The sequence below is a fragment of the Mustelus asterias genome, chromosome 16, assembly GCF_964213995.1.
Source record: "Mustelus asterias chromosome 16, sMusAst1.hap1.1, whole genome shotgun sequence".
Classification (NCBI taxonomy): domain Eukaryota; kingdom Metazoa; phylum Chordata; class Chondrichthyes; order Carcharhiniformes; family Triakidae; genus Mustelus; species Mustelus asterias.
In genome coordinates, this window is record NC_135816.1 from 35,118,344 (window position 1) to 35,134,470 (window position 16,127).

Below are 16,127 nucleotides of genomic sequence, written 5' to 3' on the forward strand. Positions count from 1 at the left end.
TCAGTGTGAACCGGTTGTAAACTGCGCCGAGGTCGCATCACGTTGGCGTTACCATTTTCTGGTAAGATTTATTTCCCCCATCTTCAACTATACCAGAAGTGCCAATGGCACATTATAAAGTCTAGGGCATGAGACTTGTCTGTGCCCTTGCAGGAACCAGTTAACTATTCTTAAACCCCAGAATAAAAAAAACACGAAACCATTAGGTTAAAGGGGATTTCCTCGCAAAATCAGGGGCCCTGTAGGACTATACCTACAAATCTTCCATCATTGCACCAAGGAGTCTTTCTCATCTAAAAAGAGGAGACAAGATATGCCATGAAAAGGATGAGTACGGAATGACCTTTCTGCATTTTAATCCCTGCTTTAAGACTTAAGCTACTCTCGCACCTCCTTCTCGGAAAATCCAGCCCATTAAATGAAAATGATGAACCATTAGACAAGCTAACATGGATACACCAATCATTAGATTTCTATCCCTCAATCTGCATTTGTATCATTACATTTCTATTCCTCTTCAGTTCTGTAGAAAAGTCATACAGACTCAAAGTGTTAACTGTGTTTCTCTCTCCACAGATGCTGCCAGACCCGCTGAGTTTATATCCAGCATTTTCTGTTTTATTTCAGATTTCCAGCATCTGCAGGATTCTACTTTTATTACACCAATGATTGCTCCCTTTCCTATTTGATCGTTCTGCTCCTAGGCTATCCACTAATAATGTAATGAGGGATCTACAAATATTTCTAATAAAATAGCAGTATCAAAAAATAGAAAGGTCGATCACTTTCTCCAGAATCTGAACACTCCATCCCACCCTCCATCGCAAAAGAGAAACTGTGAATTTTCAACTTCAATTCCAGCGATGCCTTTCAAACAGCCTTTCGGTATTAGCTGACGAAATCACTCATTGAAACGGTTTGCATGAAGGGACAGCAGCACTAATTCCAGCAATAAAATACAAACTGAGATTCTGCATTTGTGTCGTTAAATGCTGGGCTTTAACAGGGGGCCAATTAGCTGTCTAAAATGGAAAGTATGTTTCCAACTCGAGAATTTATCTCAAGGATTTTAAGCTGACGACAGCACGGAACAACTATTTCAGAAAATCAACTGCTCCTTAAGTCAAAGAGCAGAACTCATGAACGCAACTTGGGGTGCAACTGTATATAATAGGCCCACAGGCTAATTAGAACATTATGCTGGACAACAATATCCTGAATCCTGCTGCCCTGGCAGGAAGAATCACTATCTGCTGATGTGAACAATAAGGTGAACCATTTCTACATCGATTTGAGAGATATAACTTTTAAGACAACGGCCATAATTTTACTGGCATGCCCGCCCCGGAATTTGGGTGGGCGAGGCTCGCCAAACGGCATTCTCCATTGGCCTCGGGCAGGATCTTATGAGCCTTATGTGAGCGCGCCGGTAAAATCCCACTTGTGGGGGAAATAGGAAAGATTAGACTTATATTTCATAGAATCATAGAATCCTACATTGCAGAAGGAGGCCATTTGGCCCATTGAGTCTGCACCGACCACAATCCCACCCAGGCTTTATTCCCGTAACCTCACGTATTTACCCTGCTGATCCCCCTAGGGTCAATTTAGCATGGCCAATCAACCTAACCCGTATATCTTTGGAGTGTGGGAGGAAACCGGAGCACCCGGAGGAAACCCATGCAGACACAGGGAGAACGTGCAGACTCCACACAGACAACGACACGAGGCCGGAATCGAACCTGGGTCCCTGGCGCTGTGAGGCAGCAGTGCTAACCACTGTGCTGCCCCTTTTTATCAACTAGTCTCAGTAATCTATAAAAACCTTGTATTTGGTGCCAAGTCTTCAATGTTGCACTCAGCATTTATAAGTAGGAAGAACCACTCACCCATTATGTTGTTTTTAGAACTCCTACAGTGCAGAAGGAGGCCATTCAGCCTATCGCATCTGTACCGACCACAATCCCGCCCAAGACCTATTCCCGTAACCCCGCACATTTACCCTGCTAATCCCACTGACACTAAGGGTCAATTTAGCATGGCCAATCCACCTAACCTGCACATCTTCGGACTGTGGGAGAAAACCAGGGCACCCAGAGGAAACCCACGCAGACACAGGGAGAACGTGGGTCCCTGGTGCCGTGAGGCAGCAGCGCTAACCACTGCGCCGTCCTTTTGCAGCTTAAGTTTGAACTTTAAAAATAATAACTTGGTACCAATTTCCGGGCTGAGGTGAATTCTCTTCAGCGTTTGTGGAATGCGCAGGAACAGAACCCAGTTGCATTAGCACACACTGCAATGGAGGATGCCTGACCCTGCCAAATATTCCAGGGTCAGGGCTATTTAAAGAAGATTGCACTGAGCCCAACAAAATTAATCAAATAGTACAGCAGCGATCCTCCAAGTAATTAAAGTTCCCAATTAGTGGCGAATTTTACTGCCCTGAATGTTGATTCCTATATTCCCTGTGGATCTATTGGCTGGTGCTCCAGTAGCTAAGGTCATCTGAGTGACTCCCTGGTGAGGGCACAGTCCTAAACAGTCCTGTTTTCTTAGGATGAAAGATCACCATAGATTCAATTATATACACAGAGCAGGAGATTTTTCTACATGATGATTTAAGAGGATCCTGCCAGGGCCAAGAGGTTCTTGATGCAGCGGGTTGGAAAGCTCCCTTCTCCTTAAGTGAGCCGTGCTCTAAAATTGTCAGCTACAACCGTTAGAGGAATGACTTCTACCGTGTAATTAAAATAAATTTTAAAAGAAATGTAGGGAAGAGAAAATTCACTGAACAAACTCAAACACTTTGATTTGTTATAATTAGCATTTGCTTTGAAGAACACGTAGCTATAACTCATCCAGCCCTAATTCTCCAAGCTAATTTCCTTTGAAAGATTCTAGGCCATGAATGTGTTAATCCATCATATGCCACTGAAAAAAATACATTTCAAATCTATAGCTTATAATTAGTCATACATGCATCCTGTTATATGGACTCAATTTGTTCGCTTAGCAAATAAATCCAGCACGGTGGCACAGTTAGCATTGCTGCCTCACAGCTCCAGGGACCCGGGTTCAATCCCGGTCTCGGGTGGAGCTTGCACATTCTCCCCGTGTGTCTGCATGAGTTTTCTCCGGGTGCTCTGGTTTCCTCCCACAGTCCAAAGATGTGCGGGTTAGGTGGATTGGCCATGCTAAATTGCCTCCTAGTGTCCCGAGATGTGTCGCTTAGGGGGATAATTACAGGGCCTGGGTGGGAACTCTGCCGGAGAGTCGGTGCAGACTCGATGGGCCGAATGGCCTCCTTCTGCACTGTAGGGATTCAATTCTTTGAATAAGACTGAGAACACAAGTTTTCTGCTTATTACTGTTTGTGAATGTTTGCCTGTAAAATTGACTTTCTTGTGGCTGAGTACTCGCACCCGAAAACAGGAGCTGGATCATGATACACAATTCAGGAGGGCCCGCTGATAGCAATGCAGGCCAATATATGCCTGCTGAATTCAATGAATTCAGCATCAAGTCAGCACTTTTTGATTGGTTGGATGGACCACCAGGCAGTCAATATTGTGGGTGGCTAACGCCACTTAAAACTAGCCTGTACTACTTAAAGCTAACCTGAACCTCATAAATGGGAAGCACACTGTGATTGCAGCAGCTGCAAGTAGTCATTCAAGAAGTGACTCTGACCGAGAAAACAATAAAGGATGACGCTACAGGGGTGAGAGTAGGCGCCAAGGTTTTCCAATATTGCATTGGAAATCCTGGTGGAGGAGATAGACAGGAAGAGAGATGTTCCATATTCACAGAGGCCCAAGATACCATCCAGAAACACACAGAGAAGGCACCTGGGAGGCCGATGACCATGGAGGATAAAGCCAGGAGTCAAGCCCTGTGCGACCTTGATACAGTGCTGCAAGAAGTTCAATGACCTTGCATGGATGGCCAAGGTTAGTCAGTGCATCTTCAAATTCCATATCCTACCAACTGTGCCAGCACTCTGTACTCTACTCAATTTGCCACCCCCCATTACTCACCTACCAACAACCTCTATCAGGACTCCTACTTAACATTCATATGCAACATCATCCCCTTCACACATTTATCATTGCTGCAAGCCTCATGTTCACATGTCATAGGTTGCATATACTGGAAGCTATTTAACCATGACAGCCACATTGTCCATGACACCCATGACTCTTGCAGGACAAGGTGGCGCACAGAGGCAGCAGGACTAGCCTTCATGTCCTAAATCCCATGAAGGATGCAGTCCTGGCCATTCATAGGATGATGTGGAGATGCCGGCGTTGGACTGGGGTAACACAGTAAGAAGTCTCACAACAACAGGTTAAGTCCAACAGGTTTATTTGGTAGCAAAAGCCACTTTGTAGAAACTTGATGTCTGTGTCGATATGCGCAATCGTCTTGGAGATCCCCTCCACTTGGAGCCGGCAGTTTGCGGTGTTGATGGTAGCCATGATGTGGAGATGCCGACGTTGGACTGGGGTAGACACAGTAAGAAGTCTCACGACACCAGGTTAAGTCCAACAGGTTTATTTGGTAGCAAAAGCTTTTGCTACCAAATAAACCTGTTGGACTTAACCTGGTATTGTGAGACTTCTTACTGCATTCATAGGATGGCCATTGCTGAGACTTTGGCCAATGATGTGGCTAAAATCACTGAAGATGCTGGCATCTTCAGATATTCTCCCACTCACATCCCACCTGTCCCAATCCCACACTTGGTGCTGATTTACAAGCTACAGATGGTAGAACGTTTCCCTGCCCTCCTCCATGTACCACAACATTATTTTTCTGCTTTTCTCCTTTCAGATACTGAAGAGGTGCAACCTGGCCAGGCAGCTGAGGAACAGTGAGAAGTGAGTGACGATGTTAACACATCATCGTAGGCTACAATTTTCAGGCCCTTCCCGAGGGCAGGATCTTCCGATCCCACTGATGACAACAGACCTTTAAATGGCCTGCCGTATTTTTCCAGCCCCACGCCTGCGACAATGGGACCGGATAATTCTGCCCAGAGCCACCTGCACATATCAGCTCGACCCACATTCCAGCATCCGCAGTATTTTGCCTTTATATTATTATTTTGCCTATTACATGCTCAGTTGTGTGAGAAGGCAAAGTGGCATCAGGTCGGCAACAAGTCCGAATTGTGCACTGATTGCCATCGATGTTCTGCATGCACATAGTAGATGTTCACTGCAAATCCACTGCACAAACCCACATTGATAAGTTAACAAATTGGGCAGACAAGTGACGAATGGAATTTAATACAAAGAAATGTGAGATGATACAAACCAGCAGAAGGGATAAGGGGAGGCAGTATGGGCTAAATGGATTAGTTCTAAAGAGTGTGCAGGGACAGAGGTGTGATGAAATAGTTTCAATATTTTGGAGCATAAAGACAGAAAATGCTGGAAAACCTCAGCAGGTCTGACAGCATCAGTGGAGAGAGAATAGAGCTAAACTTTCGAGTTGGGATGTCTAGACTCGAAACGTTGGCTCTATTCTCTCTCCACAGATGCTGTCAGACCTGCTGAGATTTTCCAGCATTCTCTGTTTTTGTTTCAGATTCCAGCATCCGCAGCATTTTCCTTTTATCAATACTTTGGAGACTGCCCCAACTGAAACCGAAACCAGGCCCAGGTTTCAGGAGGAAGAGTGTTTTGTTAATTGGTTTTCTAGTATGCGACATCAGACTTCGGAGATAGGTCGTTGGGGAAATGGAAACTATATGAGAGGAATAAAGCAGTCTGTGGTCAGAACAGGAACAGAGGCCCTGAAAACTGTGTGAACTGTCGAGGCACGCTGAGGAGCTGGGTGGTTTTTAATCACATCCGATCATTCCATATACCGGGGTGTTAGTGAGTGGTCAGATTAAGGTGAATCTGGGACAGCCATTAGGACTGTCATGACCTGAGTGAAGACGTTTCCAGAAAAGTGCCTGGTCGGTGAACATCACATCATGGAACTCAAATGGAGTGTATCAGTGGTCAGAGGCTATTTGATAACCAAATCCTGCATGACAAAGGGTAGTTAAACCCTACCATAGGAAGATAAAACTGGGAAGGAATTTGGGGCTACACAGGGTGGCACAGTGGCTAGCACTGTTGCCTCACAGCACGAAGGATTGATTCTCGGCTTGGGTCACTGTCTTTGTGGAGTGTGCACGTTCTCCCCGTCTGTGTGGCTTTCCTCCGGGGCTCCGATTTCCTCCCACAGTCCAAAGATGTGCGGGTTAGGTGGATTGGCCATGCTAAATTGCCCCTTAGTGTCAGGGGGACGAGCTAGGGTAAATGTATGGGGTTATGGGGATAGGGCCTGGGGTTGTGGTTGGTGCAGACTCAATGGGCCGAATGGTCTCCTTCTGCACTGTAGGATGCTATGATTCTACATGGTGCAACATATGTGCTAAGAGGATTGAGAAGTCCATGATATTAACTCTTGCTGTTTAAGCTATTTAAAGTATAATTTATGGTTTCTATTGAATACCATTTTCCTGGCGGTTCATGTTTAGGTTTGATGATTTTGGGTTGATTGCTACAATGACTTTTATGAAGTGAAATCTTGTCCATCGATGATTTGGGAAGTTTGGTTCTTTCACATTATTGGTGCCCATTAGGACCCCAACAGAAGGACCTGGGGGTTCATGTGCACAGCCCATTGAAGGTGGCAGGACTTATTGAGAAAGTAGCTAGCAAAAACATGTGGGATCTTGAGCCTCATAGATAGAGGTACTGAGTACAAAACAGGGCAGTGAAGCCGAACCTTTATTAAGTTCTGATTAGGCCACAATTAGAGCATTCTGGTCATCACACTTTAGGAAACACAGGAGAGTCTGTGACAGAGGGCAGGGGAGATTTACCAGAATGCTTCCAGGATGAGGGATTTTAGCCACATGCTCAGATTGGAGAAGCTGAGATTGTTCTCCTTGGAGCAAAAGAGATGGGGAGGAGGAATAAATACAAAATTAATACACCTTTAGATAAGGTAGACTGTTCCCATTAGCTAATGGTAAAAAGACAAGGGGACACAGATTTAAGGTTCAGGACAAGAGAGGCAGGCAGAATGTGAGGAAGAATTTTTTTTTAAACAGCAAATTATAATAACCTGAAACTTGCAGTCCTCGGAAATGGTGGAAGCAGTGACAATTAATGATTTCAAAAGGAAATAAACTCGCAGGGCTTTGGAGACAGGACACGAGGATGGGACTGACTGGATTGCTCTACAGAGAGCTAGCATAGACTCAATAGGCTGTGTGGCCTCATTCTGTGTTCTAATGACTCTATGATTCTATAGCAACTTCTGTACCAATGTGGCATCATAGCAATTCACCGGAAAAGTGTGTAAGCTGCCACAGGTGTGATTTGAAAGTTCTAAGGATGCTTGTAACTCCTAAAACATGGGCACAACTGATCATAATTTCTTATCCCTTATCTAATACCGATAGCAATCGAGTGCCTCACCAAAGTGGTTGACAGTTGGAGAAATGATACAAGGCTAAGCAATGTGGAATTTAGAATGTCTTAATACTTCAATCAGGATTATGTGCAGGTTCTGTCCTTATCTTTTCCAACACCTTTTGCTCTAATCCAGGTTTCAGTTGGGTTGCATTCTGATTAGCATTGCTGCTGAAAGTCTACACATCCGACAGGCTCAGATGGGGAGCAAGCAATTGTTACTTTAAAAAAAACGATTTTTAGAAATGAAAGTATCATTTGTCTTTCTGTTTTGCCAATACAGCAACTATTATGTTTGCACAATAAATCAAGTTTCATTAAATCTACTCGGCAATTGAACTTGGAACACTGCTTTGCATTAATATTGCTTATTACCCTTCAGTCCATCTCCATGTCTTTTCCTACACTCCAAAGAGCTCATAAAAAATGTGGGTTTGGAGTGGGCGAGGCAGGAATTGTGTAGCTAAAACCCAGGAGGAAAATTATGGGGACAGATTGTCCAATTTTGACGATATTAAATGATTACATTCTTCCTTCAAGATTTTGAATCTCCAATCTGCTCAGTGGTTAATGTGTCTCTGCATCCAAAGTCCACTATGTAAAAGGTCAGTGCAGCATTGGAAATTGGAGGAACCCCAGGAAGAATTTAGGATGGATTCACAAAGACTGAGGGCAGCATCCAAGTTCAGTGACACTTCCCTTGAGATCCTCCAGGGTGAAGTCAGCAAGAGGAAGGACATACCTTTCCCCAGCACTGGGAAAAAGAAACCTGCTACGAGAAAGGTGCTGAGGATGTGAACAGTGGGAACATTGTGACCCTGCCTTTGGTGCGATGGAGGAAGCAGTTTACTAATCTAACTGGGTCAGGAAAAGTGAGGCCAGTTGTCCTTTTGCCATTAGCTAATGGGAACAGTCTACCTAATTAATGTATTAATTTTGTATTCCTCTATCAAATCTCTTCTCCATCTCTTTTGCTCCAAGGAAAACAATCTCAGCTTTCCATGCTGGGAGATGGGGGGAGAAGAGGGGTAAACCAACCTCACCCCCATTGTATCTTGCCAAGCATGATCCATCACATCATTCCTTGTGCCCATGCAAGTTTTAACACCACCCATCCTCCACCTTCAATGCACTTTCTCAACTCCCCATGCACCTAGCCATGATTGCCACGAACCCCAACTCTTCTGCAGTGCAATGCCTCTATCTGATTGTCACCCTCACTGAAACCATCAGGTAAAACAGTGACCTTGACTTCCTCACTGGTCTGATATTTCACCATTTGCAACAGACAGTGCAAAATACAAGGAGAGGGAAAGGACTAGAATTGGCTCTTCACAGACAGTGCAATTTTCAGATACAGAGCAAGATGCCCAAGTGGCACCTCCGCACTCCTCTCCATCAAAGATGGAAAGACTGAGAACTCACAGATAGTTGCTGACAGAATTACAAGTGTCTCTGATACACATGTTGACTTTATTTCATCAATGGCTGAACAGTAAAGAGACTGAGTATAGTGATTGCAGAGAATGTGCAATCACATTACCACAATTAATTCTTACAGGGCCTTCAAGCCTGAAGCAAGACTCACTGGAGATGCGTGGGGTTGAATCCTGAGAGAACCTCCTTTTAAGAGTACACCGCCACAGGACGTGGAGCTCAGCACCAGCACAAATGTTCACACTCCAACTGGGTCCAGTTAGAGAGCTGGTCGAGTGTTCATCTGATGATTGACACCTCACTAATGAGTTGGAGCAGACGCTGGTGGCAGGGATAACTGCGCAGAGTTCATGCAGGGTTGCAGGGGTCGGGGCAATCCTCTTCAAATTCTGCTCAGCTCAACACAGTTGCTGAATCCCAGTGACTAGCATTTGGAAGGAGAATACTAGAGGTGCATCAGCAATTTTCAAGGTACCAACAGATGTGGCGTGCACACTCTCCACAGTAACACAGAGGTTGGGGGAGGAGAAGTTGAGTGAATTGGTGTCACAGATAATTGCAAGTGGCTGCCTCTACGAGGTTTCAAGCAGTTCTCAAATGATTCCATGAAGACCTGTTGCAGAGCCCTGCTGCCACAATGTCGGCCACCTTAAACAGGATGGCAGATAACTAAGTTATCCATGGAAATATGCCCCATTATTGGACGCTCACAGTAACCTTTCACCCCAATGTAAAACACGACTTTAACTTTCTCATGATATTTTCTGCTCCCATCGCCAAGGCAACCCAACATGAATGGAAGCTCAAAATCCCAACCAAAGTGTCCAGTTTCATTACAACAGGGACGATTCTCCCAGCCCACAATGCTGCTCTGGCAGCACAGCGGGGCATTGGCAGACTGGCCGTGCCAGCCTGGCCCCTGGCACTGCCCAAAGGGCAAAGTGGCAATGCCCAGGGGGGCACCTTGACATTGCCCAAGCATAGGGCAGTGCCAAGGTGGTGGGGCCAGAAGGGGCAGGGCCTATTGGGGGCACAGGGGCTGTGGGGGGGTCTCGCTGCCATTCTGCACTTGGGATCAATGATAGAGGGAGGGTGGACAGCGATTGGGGCTGACCATCAGAGTAGGGGGAAGGGGTCAGCTTGCCGAGGTGGTCGGGGCTGCGGTGGGGTGGGGGGTGTTGGGAGATTGACGTGGGCTGGGGAGGTCAGGACTGGCTCGGAAACGTCTAGTGTCGGGAGGAGTTGGGGAGATCGGAGGGACAGCGTTGCAGGGTTGCAGAGTTGCAGAGCTGGCTAGCAACGGAACTGGCAAGTGATCAGGAGGCAGACAGATCAGCGCATGCGCAATGGCCTGCTCTGTGCTATGCTGCCAACCTCTCCAGTGCGATTAGGCCCTGCCCACAGATTTTTTATCGTGATTCATGCTCAGAGTGCGGGAGATTCATTTTGAAAATCCCACTTAAAAAACCAGCGGGATTTACTCCAGTTTTTATGCGAACTTGACACTTAGAATTTTCTGGAAGAACCCTGGCCAATGAAGCAATCCTTCTTTATCGAGCAAGATTTGAACAACATTCAGGTTTGGGCTAAAAGGTTATAAGTAAGATTCACATCATACAAGTGCCAAATACTGACAATCTCCAACAAGAGAGAATTTAAGCCACACCCTCCCGTATGCATTAGCATTGCCAAATTTGTACCATCAACATGACAATTCACTTAACTGGAACAGCCACGTAAACATTGTGTCTATAAGAGTAACTCACCTCCTGTTTCTCAAAACCTTTCCAACACATACACAGCACAAGTTATGAGTGTGATGGAATACTCCCCATTGACAGTTGTGGGCTCCACCCAATTACATCTCAGCATATAGTCTGGACTGGTAGTTTGATGGAGGACTAAGGGAGTGCTGCATTATCAAAGGATCTGCCATTTGGATGAGCCTCGTCTGTATGGATAAAAGATCCCATAGCATGACTTATTGATGATTAGGGAGGTAAACAGATGTCCTGGCTAAAGTTCTCCGCTCAACCAAAACAAATGAACTGATTATTTATCTCACTTGCTGTTTATGGGACATTGCTATGTGCAAATTAGCTGCTGTGTTTGCCTACAAAACTCTTTCAAAAATAATTTGTTAGCTTTCAATTGCTTTGGGATGCCCTGTGGGTATGAAAGGTGTTATGTAAATCCATTATTGTTCTCCCAACAGATATTTCACAAAGCAATGTCTACATTTCATTCAAGAGTCTGCAATATAGATTGTACTAAAGTGAAATGGCAACACTTCATGTTCCATGGCCAACACTAATCAGCTCACTAATTCTCTGCCCACTATCTCTGTATTTCCATTAACAGGTACACGCAGATTACCCAGAACATTAAGCAGTGGAATTCATTTGCTTCAATCTGCTGATACATTCAATAGCCAACACCACCTACTTGTGAATAATATCTCATACTAATTGCTAACCCATTAACTTGTTAATAAAAATAATACAATTCACTTGACGATAATTGTGGTGCAAATTATAGCCAGAGAGTTGAACAGTTTTGTATTTCTAATGTAAAATTATCACGTTAGTTTCTGGCCATCAGAATGGAGTGGCGAGGACCGGTCCAAACTGGATGATGAAATTAAGTTAGCACAGTCACTGCCTGGAAATGACTGTGGATCCTTTGGACTGAGATCAACAAAAATAAATTCAAACTTAATACCAATTGGAAGGCCTGTGTCCAGTGCCGGATTTAGGCATAAGCCAAAAAAGCTACAACTTAGGGCCTCACAATCCGCAGGGGCCTCACAAAATTTCAGAAGGTTTACAATGAAGAGAACATTTAAGAGCGGATACCAGAAAAGAAAAAGAAAGCACCAGTTTGAACAGCAACTCAAAAAATTACCAAAATTACCAAAATCTTTGATAGACCAAGCCAGCCAAATGATTAATATGTAATCAGTAAATGCATTCATTTGAAAATAATTTGTATTTTTCATTTTAAATACCTTGCTATTAAATAATTAAAAGGCATAATTATGTTTTCAATTTTTTTGTGGCGACCCAAGGTCCTGTTTTGGGACGCACCTTTGTGAGACCTTTTGGTGTAACTTTTTAACAAGGGGCCTGCAAGCTTTATATAGCTTCGGGCCTCACCAAGTCTAAATCCGGCACTGCCTGCATCATTTGAGAGTCAGGCTTCATTTACATTTCATTTGCTAGGTTGTCGAAGCACTTCCGCTGGCCTGACCACCCGATTTGCCATGCATTTAAAGAGTGAATGCTCCTCTTTAGCAATGTTGGTTATTTATCTCTGTGCAAACTTGTGCTGGAGATGTCTGGAGAACAAAATGTTGTCGGCAAGCCCACTTTGATTTTCAGGTAGAGTGGTAAATTACCCGTAGAACAAGTGGACACAGATTGATTGATTGATTAATTGATTTATCATTGTCACATGTATTGGCATACAGTGAAAAGTATTGTTTCTTGCGCGCTATACAGTCAAAGCATACCGTACATAGGGAAGGGAAGGAAAAGAGAGAGTGCAGAATGCAATGTTACAGTCATAGCTAGGGTGTAGAGAAAGATCAACTTAGTGCAAGGTAAGTCCATTCAAAAGTCTGATGGGAGCAGGGAAGCTGTTGTTCTTGAGTCAGTTGGTACCTGACCTCAGGCTTTTGTATCTTTTCCCGATGGAAGAAGGTGGAAGAGAGAATGTCCGGGGTGCGTGGGGTCGTTGATTATGCTGGCTACTTTTCCGAGGCAGCGGGAAGTGTTGACAGTGTCAATGGGTGGGAGGTTGGTTTGCATGATGGATTGGGCTACATTCATGGCCTTTTGTAGTTTCTTGTGGTCTTGGGCAGTGCAGGAGCCATACCAAGCTGTGATACAACCAAAAGGAGTGCTTTCTATGGTGCATTTGTAAAAGCTGGTGAGAGACGTAGCTGACATGCCAAATTTCCTTAGTCTTCTGAGAAAGTAGAGGCGTTGGTCGTGTTTCTCTCAAATCACGCGCGGCTGTCTGAACAAACCTTGCAGCAGATCTGGAGATGGTAACATTCAATCTCAACACCACGGCTTTACACTCATTGCTCCTGCTCATTTGTGCTTTTCAATTCACCAGATGCAAATTTGCTGTCAATGCCACCTGGGCTACTAATTTCAGTTCCACTGCTCAGGAAGGATGGACCAAGTACTGGATCTGGTTACAAAGAATTATCCCCCTAGGGAGGAGGTACTGAAGGGTCCATATCTACACATAAACCGAGAAAAATGATTTAAATTCATTCATGGCCTGATTCCCCGCCATCCCGTCAATTTCTCTCAGGCCTCCCTGTACTTCTGAACTCCGTTAATCTGATTCTCGAGAGCTTTCCTATCGCCCACCATTTGCAATCATATCATAAACTAACTAAATACTACCCTCTGGTATTTCTTCATTGAATTCCTCTGTTACTCCACTTCTTTCTCCTCCCCAAAGTGCATCTCTTGCAGTAAGACTGTTGGTTACCCTCCCTCCCACCCCTATCTATTTCACCTCCTATATATCACACTTTGCTGAAGCTCCGTGGGACATTTTCTATATTAACAATCTTATATTTATGTACTCTGTTGTAGTCCAGTTAGAAGTCTAATAACACCAGGTTAAAGCCCAATAATTTGGAATCACGAGCTTTCAGAGCGCTGCTCCTTCGTCAGGTGAGTGATGTAGTTGCAATCTCAAGTTATCTGATGGTACCCATCATCAGCCCTAAATTATTCATCCCAGAAATAGTAGACAATGAAATAAGAGGCCGGAGAAATTTTATAGACAACACACGTTTCAGATTTTTGGGACACTGGGAGCAGGGGAGCAGGCATTTCAAAACTTTTGAAAAGTCTTCAGCCAATGAGACTGAGTGAATCAGGAGCCATTTTATCTACTTATACAGGAGAGACATTGAAGACAGTAGGATTGGCTACAGTTACAATGCACTACAGAAAGCAAACAGCGTAACTACCTAGTAATTGAGGGTCACAGATCTTGCCTAATGGGTCGGGATTGTTTGAAGCAGCTTGGTTGGAAATATTAGACCTACAGGACAGATGTTTTCAAGAGTTACTGTTCAAATACTCTGAAGTTTTCCAAAAGGAACTGGGAAGAATAAAAGTCTTTGAATCCTGAGGCAATGCCAAAATTCTATCAGGCCTGCCCAATGCCTTATGCACTTCATCATAGGGTTGAAGTAGAGCTTGGGAGATTGGAAGATTTAGGCGTCATAAAACCTGTACAGTTCTCTGAATGGGCTGCATCCGTAGTCCCTATTCTCATCTGGATCATACTGTAACAATCCATGGGGATTATAAACTAACTGTTAATTGAGGAGCTCAGAGAGATAGATATCTATTCCTAGAATTGAGGACCTCTATGCCAAATTAGCAGGGGGCCTGAAGTACACCAAGTTGGATCGCATTCATGCCTACCAGCAGCTGGAGTTAGCTGAGGATTCACAGAGGCTAGTTACTATCAACACCCACAAGGGACTACACCAGGTCACACGTTAACCTTCTGGAGTCTCATCAGCCTGTGCCATATTCCAGCATACAAAGGAAAGTTTATTCCACAATATTCCTAATTGAATGGTGTAGCTGGATGGCATCCTAATTACTGGAGTGACGCCTGAAGAGCGCAGGGCAAACTTAGAGGGAGCTTTGAGAAGATTTAAAGAAGCGGGCTGTGGTGAACCATCGTTGGTTCCCACTGTGGGGTTGTTCTAATGTTGTTGTTGGGCTAGGGTGGGATTAATACACCTGTGGTTGTTACTGTTGTGGCACATCCCAGTCGGGCTCCGCCTCCTGGGAGAGGTATAAGACCCCCTGCTCGGGCGGGACCTCGTCAGTCTGGGATGGTGTACTTACGTTCTAGTAGTTCCATTGTTAGGCAATAAAAGCCTTCAGTTACCGAAGCCTCGTGTCTTGAGTTCAATTGATGTGCATCAATTTTATTGCCTAACACTAAGCTCTCGACGGAAAGGAGAGTATGGAACAAATCTTAAAGCCAGAGCGTCTGACGCTGGATCCACGTGCGGTGGGCGCCTCTAACACCTTCGACCACTGGCTGAAGTGTTTTGAGGACTACCTGGCAGCCTCCGCAGCGGTCATCACAGATGATGACAGACTCCGGGTCCTCCATGCGAGGGTAAGCGACACTGTCTACCTCGCGATACGTGCGGCCACCACTTACCCGAGGGCCCTCGAGCTTTTAAAAAAGCGCTACACGAAACCTCCCAATGAGATCCACGCTCGTTACCTCCTCGCTACACGACGTCGGCAGTCGGGCGAAACCATGGAGGATTACGCCAATGAGCTCTTGCAGCTTGCCAGGGGCTGCGACTGCAAAGCTGTGTCGGCTGAGCAGTATATGTATGACCTCGCCCGAGATGCGTTTGTGGCAGGGGTAGGATCTTCGTACATCCGTCTCAAGCTGCTAGAAAAGGGGAATCTCAACCTGACCCAAGCTATGGAAATGGCTGAAATGCTTGAGGCGGCTTCGAAGAGCTTGGTCCTGTATCCGGAGGACCACGTGGAGACAACGTGGCAGGAGCAGTCACAAATCCCTCCTCGCCCCACGGGCTCGAAGTGCAGTGTTATGGCGTGCTCCCATGTAGACCCGACGACGGCGGCAGCCCCATGCGGCCCGCGGTGCTACTTCTGCGGAATGGCCAAGCATCCACGACAAAAGTGTCCTGCTAAAGCGGTGGTCTGTAATCAATGCGGTAAAAAGGGGCACTACGCGAAGGTGTGCAGATCAAAGCCCAAGAACGGCAGTGCAGCCTGTGACCCTTCAGAACGGGGATCATCACCATCGACGTCGAAGTACCCACGGGGTTCGTCCACGTGCGAGTCCAGGACGACGCCATTGTGGTCGACGGAGTTGGAGGAGGATGACCACCGGGAGTCGCTACGCTTGGCGCCCTCAACCATGTGCGATTCATGGGGGCGGCCATTTTGGTCGACGACGACCAGGAGCGACCAGCAGGGGTCCTCAGCATCGACCTCAGCTGCCTGCAGTGACGTTCAAGGGCCAACGGTGGCATCGATCACCCTGAACCAGGCTAAGCATCACAGGCTTGACTGTTCAATGATGGACATAGAGGTAAATGGTCGTGCAATTTATTGTCTGTTTGACAGCGGGAGCACTGAGAGCTTTATTCACCCTGACACTGTAAAG

General features: G+C 45.5%; 1 protein-coding gene across 1 annotated transcript in view; it reads right to left on the bottom strand.

Annotated features, from left to right (window-relative positions):
• Positions 1 to 16,127, bottom strand: part of LOC144505476 (BTB/POZ domain-containing protein KCTD16-like) — a 205,024-nt gene that overhangs the window by 19,576 nt on the left and 169,321 nt on the right. The window lies entirely within an intron of this gene.